The sequence below is a fragment of the Erythrolamprus reginae genome, chromosome Z (assembly GCF_031021105.1).
Source record: "Erythrolamprus reginae isolate rEryReg1 chromosome Z, rEryReg1.hap1, whole genome shotgun sequence".
NCBI lineage: Eukaryota > Metazoa > Chordata > Lepidosauria > Squamata > Dipsadidae > Erythrolamprus > Erythrolamprus reginae.
Window position 1 is genome coordinate 125,299,327 of NC_091963.1, and position 12,716 is coordinate 125,312,042.

Genomic DNA, 12,716 nt, shown 5'->3' on the forward strand with positions numbered 1-12,716 from the left:
GGAGGCTGTTGGGGCCTGGATGGATGTCAACAAGCTCAAACTCAACCCTGACAAGATGGAGTGGTGGTGGGTTTTGCCTCCCAAGGACAATTCCATCTCTCCATCCATTACTCTGGGGGCAAATTACTGACCCCTCGGAGAGGGTCCACAACTTGGGCATCCTCCTCGATCCACAGCTAATATTGGAACATCATCTATCAGCTGTGGCAAGGAGGGCATTTGCACAGGTTGGTCTGGTGCACCAGTTGCGGTCCTATTTGGCAGGGAGTCATTGCTCACAGTCCCTCATGCCCTCATCACCTCGAGGTTTGACTACTGCAACGCTCTCTACATGGGGCTACCTTTGAAAAGTGTTCGGAAACTTCAGATCGTGCAGAATGCGGCCGCAAGAGCTATCGTGGGGTTACCTAGATTCACCCACGTCTCCCCAACGCTCCGTGGCCTGTATTGGCTGCCGATCAGTTTTCAGTCGCTATTCATAGTGTTGGTAATGACCTATAAAGCCCTACATGGCATCAGACCAGAATACCTCCGGAACCGTCTTCTGCCGCATGAACCCCAGCAGCCAATAAGGTCCCACAGAGTTGGCCTTCTCTGGGTCCCGTCGACTAAACAATGTCGTCTGGTAGGCCCCAGGGGAAGAGGCTTCTCTCTGGCGGCCCTGGCCCTCAACTCTCCCCAGAGATCAGAACTGTCCCCACCCTCCTTGTCTTTCGTAAATTGCGTAAATCGCCAGGCATGGGGGAATTGAGATATCTCCCCAGGCTTATATAGTTTTATGTATGGTATGCTTATGTTGTATTTTTATATGACGGGTTTTTAGATGTTTTTTACATATTAGATTTGTTACATTGTCACATTGTTATTATTATTGTTTTGAGCCGCCCCGAGTCTGTGGAGAGGGGCGGCATACAAATCTATTATTATTATTATTATTATTATTATTATTATTATTATTATTATTATTATTATTATAGCACATCATAAATTATAAGTCCCTGTGCGCCTACAAGAGATCTAAGTCTATCTTGAATGTCTATCTTATCTTCTCCTCTCCTGGCACTTTACAGTTATTCAGTTTAGTATATTCCATTGGTTTGATACACTAACTTCCATCAGTAGGATACTGAAATTTAGGATTCAAAATATTTCAATGATGCATCAATAAATTTCTGAGCTGGGGTGTTGGGGACAATGGGAGAGACAACTGGCAGAAAGAGTAGAGTTTTACCAAATTAAAAATAACAGAAGAAGAAGGGTGTGCCCCACATCTCAGCGGCACGGAGTTTCCTCTCACTCCGTAGGGGAAACTCCATATTGTCTGGAGACCTGGTTTGTTGAGAACCAGGTCAGAACCACCTTTTAGGGGTGAGGGAAAAAGGAGCACCTGCCAGTGGGCTGGGAGTGGTGGCAATCCCACCTAGGGAGTCATCTTGGCCTCCCCGGCTGGTGGCATTAGAATGACTTTAAATGTCACCCTAGCTGCAGTGGTCACTTCGAAAGTATTGAACTGAGAGATTGGAGTCATCTGGGAAGGAAAAACTAAATCCAGTTGCTGGAGAGGTGAGGAAACTGAGGTGGGTGAGTGATATTGCCAAAAGAAAAAAATAAAAGAAGCATTTTAATTTTTCAAGGGGAACAAAAGGACCAAAAATTAAGAAGCAGCTGCTTAGCATGTGGACACAAGGGTGTAACAAGATTAAAGGGATCTACAACTAAACCCCAATCACTAAAGATTTGGGATTGTGTTTTTAAAAGATCAAAAATATTTAAAAGACCTGGAGGAGGTGTAAGAAATCTGGATGATAAAATTTGGAGGAAATAATTTGAAAATCAGACTTGGTTTAAAGAAAAAAAAACCAATGGGAAATTAAACAGAAAAGGCAGAGCTGGGAAGTTGGAACAGAAGCTATCATCTGGTGGCCAGAGGAATTACTGCAATGGTTGAATATCTTTACGGACTTGCCAAGCTACTGACCTTGAAAGGTTTGAAAACCTGAAAGCAGAGGAAACTTAAAAACAGATTTAAATTTGTTATTGTTTGAAAGGAAATGGTTGGACTGTTAGGGGTAATAATGAACTTGAATAGATATCACCAGCAAAACATAGAAACATATAAGACTGATGGCAGAAAAAGACCTCATGATCCATCTAGTCTGCTCTGATACTATTTTTTTGTATTTTATCTTAGGATGGATATATGTTTATCCTAGGCATGTTTAAATTCAGTTACTGTGGATTTACCAACCAGGTCCGCTGGAGGTTTGTTCCAAGGATCTACTACTCTTTCAGTAAAATAATATTTTCTTATGTTGCTTTCCCTCAACTAACTTCAGATTGTGTCCCCTTGTACTTGTGTTGTCTTTCCTATTAAAAACACTTCCCTCCTGAAACCCATTTAACCCTTTGACATATTTAAATGTTTTGATCATGTCCCCCCCTTTTTCTTCTGTCCTCCAGACTATACAGATTGAGTTCATTAAGTTTTTCCTGATACGTTTTATGCTTAAGACCTTCCACCATTCTTGTAGCTTGTCTTTGGACCCGTTCAATTTTGTCAATATCTTTTTTGTAGGTGAGGTTTCCAGAACTGAGCACAGTATTCCAAATGTGGTCTCACCAGCGCTCTATATAACGGGATCACAATCTCCCTCTTCCTGCTTGTTATACATCTAGCTATGCAGCCAAGCATCCTATTTGCTTTTCCTACTGCCTGACCACACTACTCACCCATTTTGAGACTGTCAGAAATCACTTCCCCTAAATCCTTTTCTTCTGAAGTTTTTGCTAACACAGAACTGCCAATACAATACTCCGATTGAGGATTCCTTTTTCCCAAGTACATTATTTTACATTTGGAAACATGAAACTGCAGTTTCCATTGCTTTGACCATTTATCTAGTAAAGCTAAATCATTTACCACATTACAGACGCCTCCAGGAATATCAACCCTATTGCACAATTTAGAGATATCGGCAAATAGGCAAACCTTCCCCTATGTCACTCACAAACATATTAAAAAGAACAGGACCCAGAACAGACCCTTGTGGCACACCACTTGTAACCTGTCTTTGTTCAGAATACTCGCCCTTAACAATAACTCTCTGATGTCTACGCTTTAGCCAGCTGCAAATCCACTGAACTATCCAGGGATTAAGTCCAATCTTCACTAATTTATCTATCAGCTCTTTATGTGGAACCGTATCAAAGGCTTTGCTGAAGTCCAGATAGGCAATATCCACGGCACCACCTTCATCCAACACCTTTGTGACATAGTCAAAGAAATCAATGAGATTAGTCTGACATGATTTGCCTTCAGTAAAGCCATGCTGATTTGGGTCCAATAAGTTATTGTTTTTTTAAGTGCTGATTTATCCTCTTTTTGAGTAGAGTCTACATCATTTTAACTATAACCGATGTCAAGCTAACTGGCCTGTAGTTACCAGCTTCTTCTCTACTGCCCTTCTTGTGGATAGGCACAACACTGGCCATTCTCCAATCTTCCCGAACATCTCCTGTTAACAGGGATTGGTTAAACAAATCAGTCAGGGGGGTAGCAATGACAAATCTGAATTCTTTAAAAACTCTGGGGTGGATGCCATCTGGACCCATTGCCTTATTTATCTTTAATCGTTCAAGTTCTTCTAAGATATCGGCTTCTAAGATCGCTGGAGCTGAATCCGTACAGCTGGAAGCAATGCTATATCCATCTATAGTATCATATTGTAAAGTGTCTTTTGAGAAAACTGAACAGAAGTAGGAACGGAAGAACTTGGATCTTTAACTACCAAAAAGAAAATTTACAAATTATAAAAGGCTATGGAATACATTTTTGTCAGCATCTGGACAGATTGTGAAAATTTAGTGATTTATGACTTTTAGGCATAAAGGCAAGCTTCTATTAAGGATTGATGACACCTCTGAATGAAACTTGAAATTGGACTAATTCTGCCAAGATTAAAAACCTTTTTTTCCTTTTTTGAAGGGGGGGGGGAATCAGAGGACTGTGATCTTAAAGTCATGGAGGAAATTGATTATGAAGAGCTTGTTGATTTTTTAAAAGAATTTCTTAATGATCTCAGAAGATCTTTTAGAATTGAAGTACATGAGAAAGGAAAGAATGAAAGACATGTAGAAAATAATGGAGAAGACAACAAAAGAAGAAAGGAAGACTGATGGCAATGATGATGAAAAGGAAAAGAATATTAATAATGAAATATTGATTAATGACTATGCTGATGAATATAATGAAATTTATAATGATTCCACTGTGGTTTACAGTGATAAAAGAGAAAATGATAACAAAAACAACCATGTTCATGATGATGATTTTGAGATGTATAAGGTTATAAAAGATATGAAAAAATTAGATAACTACGGAAAAAAGAGTTAAGAAGGAGAAAAATAATGTGGGGAAAGAGAATTTTTTGGTGTAAAAGAAAAAGAAAGAAAAGGAAGAAGTTATGGAAATGGGAATGGAGACAATATTTATATAAAAAGGAAATAGTTGAGAAATTAAAAGGAAATGGATGAAGGGTGTTAGAATGCTATATAATTTTTTTTATTTCTTTTTCTTCTCTTTGTGTTTCCCTTTATTATAAAGTATAATTCTAGATTTTATTGTAATAAGAATGTTAACTGTTTAGAATCTGATATATATAATATAATTATTTTATTAAGAGTTAAGAGTTTCTTGCTTTGTTCATATCGGTTGATTTTATATAATAGATGGATGAATTGATAAGAGTGACAGATTATTTTTTTAACATAATTGACTATCAGTATAAATGTGGAAAACTAAGAATTGAAGAGAGTAGAAACAGACTAAATAAAAAAGATATATTTTGATTGTTTATTTTTTTATATATATTTTATATACGAGATCAGTTTATTTGTATTTGGAAAATCCATTAGGCCGAGATTTAAAGAATTAAATGACTTGGAGTAATATAGATAAAATGATGATGACTGACATTAGAAATATCATGAGAATTTAAGAAAACTATACAAATGAAATTGTGATTTTTATGTGGCATTTAGTTATGATAAAATAGGGAATAAGAAAAACAAAGGATGAATTAAAAGGTGAAGAAATGTGAGTAATATGCCTTAAAATTAAAAGGCAAGAGAAAGAATAACTATTTTGATAAATTAAGTGGTCAATTTGGGATTTTTTATAAAATTAATTGTTGGAGGTCCCATGAGACAAAATTAAATTTATTACTTTTTCTTTCTTTAGAAGCAGAATTATTTTAATAAAATATACCTGGAATAATGTATTATATATAAAGAATTTACAAATGATTGATCAAAATGTATAACTATATGTTTCATTGTAATGTTGCAATATTTTAAGGCATATTATTTATGTATGGTGATGGAGAAAAAATAAAAACTTTTTGAAAAAGAGTCCTTATGGATTTTACTCCGTTGGTCATTGCTTGCCTCATTATCATCATCATCATCATTATTAACAACAAAACAACAACAACAAAGTTGAAAGGGATCCTGGAGGTCTCCGAGTCCAACTTCCTGCCTGTTTGGGCAGGAAACTCTACATCAGACAAATGGTTACCCAATATCTTCTTTAAATCTTCCCGTGTTGGATTCACAACTTTTGGAGGCAAGTTGTTCCACTGATTAATTGTCCTAACTGTCATGAAATTTCTCCTTAGTTCTAAGTTGCTTCAGTCCTTGATAAGTTTCCACCTATTGCTTCTTGTCCTGCCCTCAGGTGCTTTGGATAATAGTTTGACTCCCTCTTCTTTGTGGCAATCAGGGGTGGATTCCTGATTCCGCCACTACCAATGCACTGCGTGCGCAGCTTTATCTCTGCTGTGGGTGCGCATCCCAGTGAGATTTTGCTTCTGCACATGTGCAGGAAGCAAAATCTCATGAGGGGATGCACATGTGAGATTTTGGCATTTTGTTTGCTTCTGCGCACCTGCGCAGAAACAGCAAATCACCAAAATCTCTCTTGTGCACATGTGCAGAAGCAAAATCTTGCAGCAGAATCCTGCAGCAGAATCAAAGCTGCATGCGCAGCTCAATTTTTGCTGCGCCGTCCTTATACATGCCAGTAACAACCCAATACTGGTGGCAACTCCTGAGATATTGAAACACTACTATCATGACTTCCCTAGTCCTTCTTTTCACATATTCACATAGTCTTTTAATATTTCTTTTCACATACTCATTCCTGCAACTGTTCTTCATATGTTTTAGCCTCTAGTCCCCTAATCATCTTTGTTGCTCTTCTCTGCACCCTTTCTATAGGGATGCTGTAGGGTATTCATCTTTGTTCCAAGGCTGTTGATCCAGTGCTGTCTGAAGACATTTCTGTGGTCACAGCATGAGATAGCAAAACACCGTTCCCCCCCCCAACTAAAGTAGTACCTATTTATCTACTAGCATTTCCATGCTTTCAAACTGTTAGGTGAGAAGAGCAAGACAAAGACGAGCAGTTACTCCATTGCACAGCATTCAGCTCTCAAATCTGGGCTGTTAACTTTCCAGCTGAGAAGTCCAATGTCTTAACTATTCAGCCATTATGCTACCCCAAAAACAACTACAGTGATACCTCATCTTACAAACTTAATTCGTTCCCTGACAAGGTTCGTAAATAGAAAAGTTTGTAAGATGAAACAATGTTTCCCATAAGAATCAATGTAAAAGTGAACAAATGCATGCAAGCCCAAAACTCGCCCCTTCTGCCTTATTACTGCCGGCATTTGAATCCTTGTTCGAGGGCGGGTGGAGGGGGGCGGGAAAGACAGCACAGGCTGCCCGTAGGGAGCGTCGTGGGTGGAATGACACGCGCAGAAAGCTGCCTGGCAGCTTGACAACCAGCGGGGCTTCCACCCTCCTTGAAAGTTTTCGGAGACGGTGGCAAAGAAGAATCCCGGTGCTTCGCCTTCAGGCAAGGCTCCCTTGACAAGATGCCCCCCTTCCTCCTCCATAGCCCGTGTAGACAGTCTCGCGCTCCCCTTTGTCTCCCTGGCCCAAAAAGTGGCAGCCAGTTGAAGTAGCGGCCTGGAGTCTAATCTGGCCACCGCTTTTCCTCCCTCCGCTTGATCGTCGGCAGCCCCAGCAACCCTGCACGGGTTCTCTGTCTGGGAGAAACTGCTCCGAGTTCTCCTCGCCCCTCCTTCCCATCAGAAAGAGAAAGAGAAAGAGAGGAAGAGAAAGAGAGAGGGGGGAGTTTCTGTTCCATTCTCCTCCCTCCGCTTGATCCTCGGCAGCCGGGGTAGGTCCTGTGGGGCTTCTCCATCTAGGAGAAACCGCTCCAAGTTCTCCTCGCCTCACCTGCCCATCAGAAAGAGAAAGAGAAGGAGAAAGAGAGGAAGGAAAAGAAGGGGGAAGTGTGTGTGTGTCTGTGTGTGTGTGTGTGTGTGAGAGAGAGAGTTTTCCTTGCACCTCCGTCTCATCAGAAAGAGAAAGAGAAGGAGAAAGAGGGGAAGGGAAAGAGAGAGGGGGGAGTGTGTGTGTGTGTGTGCGTGTGAGAGAGAGAGAGACTGACTGCCTCTCCTTTGCAATGACACCCAAAGCTGCCTTGCTGCCTGGCTGCTTTGTCCCTATCCCAGGTGAAAGTCCCCCCCCAACCTTTGGTTACATTTCCAGGACTGGCAAGTTGCACTTCTTAAAACTGTTTCCATTCCATTCTCCTCCCTCCGCTTGATCCTCGGCAGCCAGGCGAGCCTGTGCGGCTTCTCCATCCAGGAGAAACCGCTCCAAGTTCTCCTCGCCCCACCTGCCCATCGGAAAGAGAAAGAGAAGGAGAAAGAGAGGAAGGGAAAGAGAGGTGTGTGTGTGTGTGTGTGTGTGTGTGAGAGAGAGAGGCTGACTGCCTCTCCTTTGCAATGACACCCGAAGCTGCCTGCCTGGCTGCTTCGTCCCTATCCCAGGTGAAAGTCCCCACCCACCCTTTGGTTACGTTTCCTGGACTGGCAAGTTGCACTTCTTAAAACTGTTTACGTTCCATTCTCAGGCAAGCCTTTAGATGGATGGATGGATGGATGGATAGATAGATAGATATATGATGGATATATATATATATGATTCGATACAAAAATATGTAACCTTCCCTGGTGCAGAGCTGAAGGGATTGGATACTGTAGCCTAGAGGGATAATTCTCTGTCTTACAAGGCAAAGGTTGCAGGTTCACGTCCCAGTGGGTATGACTAGCTGATGAGGCCAAAATAAGGCCGAAATAGTTCTATCCTAGTCTCCCTTAATTTTCAAATTCAGCAAAAAAACATATGACATATATATATATATTATTTTTTTATTTATTTATTTTAATTAGATTTGTATGCCGCCCCTCTCTGAAGACTCGGGGCGGCTCACAACAGCAATAAAAACAATATAACAGTGGAACAAATCTAATATTAAAAACATATAAAACCCTATCATTATTTAAAAACCAAACAGCAACATTCATACCAAACATAAAGCAAAGTATAAAAAAGCCTGGGGGAAAAGTGTCTCAACTCCCCCATGCCTGGTGGTATAAGTGAGTCTTAAGTAGTTTACGAAAGACAGGAAGGGTGGGGGCAGTTCTAATGTCCGGGGGAAGTTGGTTCCATAGGGCCGGGGCCACCACAGAGAAGGCTCTTCCCCGGGGGACAGCCAAATGACATTGTTTAGTTGATGGGACCCGGAGAAGGCCAACTCTGTGGGACCTTATCAGTAGCTGGGATTTGTGCGGTAGCAGGGGGTTCTGGAGGTACTCTGGTCCAATGCCATGTAGGGCTTTAAAGGTCATGACCAACACTTTGAATTGTGACTGGAAACTGATCGGCAGCCAATGCAAGCCATGGAGTGTTGAAGAAACGTGGGGGAATCTTGGAAGCCCCATGATGGCTCTCGCGACTGCGTTCTGCACGATCTGAAGTTTCCGAACACTTTTCAAAGGTAGCCCCATGTAGAGAGTGTTGCAGTAATTGAACCTCGAGGTGATGAGGGCATGAGCGACTGTGAGCAATGACTCCCTGTCCAAATAGGGCCGCAACTGGTACACCAGGCGAACCTGGGCAAACGCCCTCCTCGCCACAGCTGAAAGATGATGTTCCAATGTCAGCTGTGGATTGAGGAGGATGCCCAAGTTGCGAACCCTCTCTGAGGGGGTCAGTAATTCCCCCCCCCCTGGGTAATGGACGGACAGATGGAATTGTCCTTGCGAGACAAAACCCACAGCCACTCCGTCTTGTCTGGGTTGAGTTTGAGTTTGTTGACACCCACCCAGGCCCCAACAGCCTCCAGGCACCGGCATATCACTTCCACTGCTTCGTTGACTGGACATGGGGTGGAGATGTATAACTGGGTATCATTGGCGTATTGATGATACCTCACCCCATGCCCTTGGATGATCTCACCCAGCGGTTTCATGTAGATATTAAATAGCAGGGGGGAGAGGATCGACCCCTGAGACACCCCACAAGGGGGAGACCTAGAGGTCAACCTCTGACCCCCCACTAACATCGACTGCGACCGACCGGAGAGGTAGAAGGAGAACCACTGAAGAACAGTGCCTCCCACTCCCAACCCCTCCAGCCAGTGCAGAAGGATACCATGGTTGATGGTATCGAAAGCCGCTGAGAGGTCAAGAAGCACCTGGACAGAGGACGAGCCCCTGTCCCGGGCCCGCCAGAGATCATCCATCAACGCAACCAAAGCAGTTTCCGTGCTGTAGCCGGGCCTGAATCCAGACTGCTGAGGACCTAGATAATCGGCATCTTCCAAGGACCGCTGGAGTTGGAGCGCCACCACCTTCTCAACAATCTTCCCCATAAAGGGAAGGTTGGAGACTGGACAGTAGTTATTAAACATGGCTGGATCCAGGGAAGGCTTCTTGAGGAGGGGGCGCACAAGTGCCTCCTTATAATGGGACGGAAAGGAGGCATTGACAATCTCCTGGGCCCAGCTCCGTGTCACCTCTCGGCTGGCCGAAACCAACCAAGAGGGACACAGATCCAGTAGACAGGTGGCGGAACTCACAGCTCCAATGGCCTTGTCCACTTCATCAGGTGTCACCAAGTCAAACTCCTCCCAGACGGATGGACAAAGACGTTTAGCCTCAGTCACCTCAACTGACTCATTGTCAGCCAATACTGCTATGCAATTGGAGTCGAGATCAGCCCGGATCTGAGTGACTTTATCAGCGAAAAATGAATTAAATTCCTCGGCACTACCCTGCAAGAGCTCCCCAAGTCCCCCCTGATTTAGAAGGGAGCGGGTCACCCTAAACAGAGCGGCTGGGCGGGATTCCGCTGATGCAATCAAGGCGGCATGGTACGCACATCTTGCCGCCTTGAGCGCCACTTTGTAGGTCTTAATAAAAGCTCTTACAAGTGTTCGGTCGGATTCAGACTTACTCTTCCTCCATCATTTCTCTAGACGTCTCTTCTGGCATTTCAACTCCTGGAGCTCCTCGTTGAACCATGGAGCTCTACAGGGTCTAGTGCCACAGAGAGGTCGCAATGGCGCAATTCGGTCAAGAGCCTCTGCTGCCGCCTTGTTCCAGGCCTCAGCAAGAGACTCTGCCGAGCTGTGGACGAGTGAATCTGGTAAAACCCCAAGCGCCCTCTGAAAGCCCTCAGGGTCCATCAGGCATCTGGGGCGGAACCTCCTAATTGGTTCTGCCTCTCTGCGGGGGAGGACTGGAGTCAGGAAATCAAGCCGCAGTAGAAAATGGTCTGACCATGACAAAGGCAATGCTTCTAAGCCTCTTAGTCTCAGACCATTACTCAATTGCTCTGAGAGAAATATCATGTTGGGTGTGTGCCCCCCCTCATGAGTCGGACCCTGAGTCAGGTCCATGGCTGTCAGGTCCATGGCTGTCATGGTGACCTGAGTCAGATCCATGGCTGTCATGGTGGCCATGAACTCCTGTGCCAGTCCAGAGGAACCGCCGAGTGACGGCAGGTTGAAGTCCCCCAGGACGATGAGTCCAGGGAACTCCACCGCCAACCCGGCCACCTCCTCGAGCAGCACAGGCAGGGCTGTTGACATGCAGCTGGGAGGCAGGTACGTGAGTAACAAGCCCACCTGAACCCCTAAGTCCAACTTCACAAGGAGCAACTCACAACCCGCAATCTCAGTGGCAGCGAGTCTACGCAGGCGAAGGTCTTCCCTGGCTACAATTGTTCCAGGCCCCAGCGAGAGACTCTGCCGAGCTGTGGACGAGTGTATCTGGTAAAACCCCAAGCACCCTCTGAAAGCCTCAGGGTCCATCAGGCGTCTGGGGTGGAACCTCCTATATGATGGATAGATGGATGGATAGATAGATAGCCCCCCCCCAATCCACACACACACACACCTCGAGGGAAACATGAAGCTGCAAAGCTGCATGAGGCAGGGATGGGACAGTTTTAAGAAGTGCAACTTGCCAGTCCTGGAAACGTAACCAAAGGGTGGGTGGGGACTTTCACCTGGGATAGGGACGAAGTAGCCAGGCAGCTTCGGGTGTCATTACAAAGGAGAGGCAGTCAGCCTCTCTCTCTCTCTCTCTCTCTCACACACACACACACACACACACAGACACACACACACTTCCCCCTTCTTTCCCTTCCTCTCTTTCTCCTTCTCTTTCTCTTTCCGATGGGCAGGTGAGGCGAGGAGAACTTGGAGCGGTTTCTCCTAGATGGAGAAACCCCACAGGCCCTACCCCGGCTGCCGAGGATCAAGCGGAGGGAGGAGAATGGAATGGAAACTCCCCCCTCTCTCTTTCTCTTCCTCTCTTTCTCTTTCCGATGGGAAGGAGGGGCAAGGAGAACTCAGACCAGTTTCTCCCAGACAGAGAACCCGTGCAGGGTTGCCGGGGCTACTGAGGATCAAGTGGAGGGAGGAGAAGTGGCGGCCGGATTAGGACTCTGGGATGCTACTTCTACTGGCTGCCGCTTCTTTGGCCGGGGAGACAAAGGGGAATGTGTGGCTATCCCCACGGGCTCCGGAGGAGGAGGGGGAGGAGGTGGTGGAGGAGGAAGGAGGGCATCTCGCCCAGCCACTGGAAAGCAAAGGGAAAATCCCAGGCACTTTGCCTGGCAGTCCAGAGTTGGGGAATCCCGGCGGGGGCGGCAAGCAAATGGGAAATCCCGGTGGTGACAGTCACAAAGTAGGAGAATCCCTGCAGCAGTAAGAGAGCGCACATGCAGTAAGAGAGCCCACGCACCTGGGCTCGTGTTCATAAGGTGAAAATGGTGCTTAAGATGAGGCAAACAAATCTTAAACCCCGGGTTTGTATCACTAAAAGTTTGTATGAAGAGGGGTTCGTAAGACGAGATATCACTGTATATTAAAAACAACAGAGGAAAATGGAAATACTTTTTCACTGTCATGGGACCACGTGAGATTCCCTTTTGAAACAGATCAATTGAAGATTCAGCATGGATAAAGGGAAGTACTATTGGTTTACTTCACAGAAAGTGTACAGTAGTTACAGTACAATACCTATTGATGACTACAATCACCCAGGATGCAGTGTGATTTCCAATTTAGAACAGGTGGCTTTGGCTACCATGATTTGGGGCACCACAGGAAACAACTAAACAATTTTTTAAAAAATGTATTAAAGGAGATAGAGAAAGGAAAACAAGTTTACCAAGGATTGTGGTCTCTGATAATCAAACTTCCTTAAGTCTCATCATGATACAGATGTTTAGCAGAAGATATGTTATTATCAGTTAACAGAAGCAACTTGAGACTTGGGATAGGCAGA

General features: G+C 44.5%; 1 protein-coding gene across 2 annotated transcripts in view; it reads right to left on the reverse strand.

Annotated features, from left to right (window-relative positions):
• Nucleotides 1-12,716, reverse strand: part of NDRG2 (NDRG family member 2) — a 63,749-nt gene that overhangs the window by 20,198 nt on the left and 30,835 nt on the right. The gene's annotated exons all lie outside the window — the stretch shown is intronic.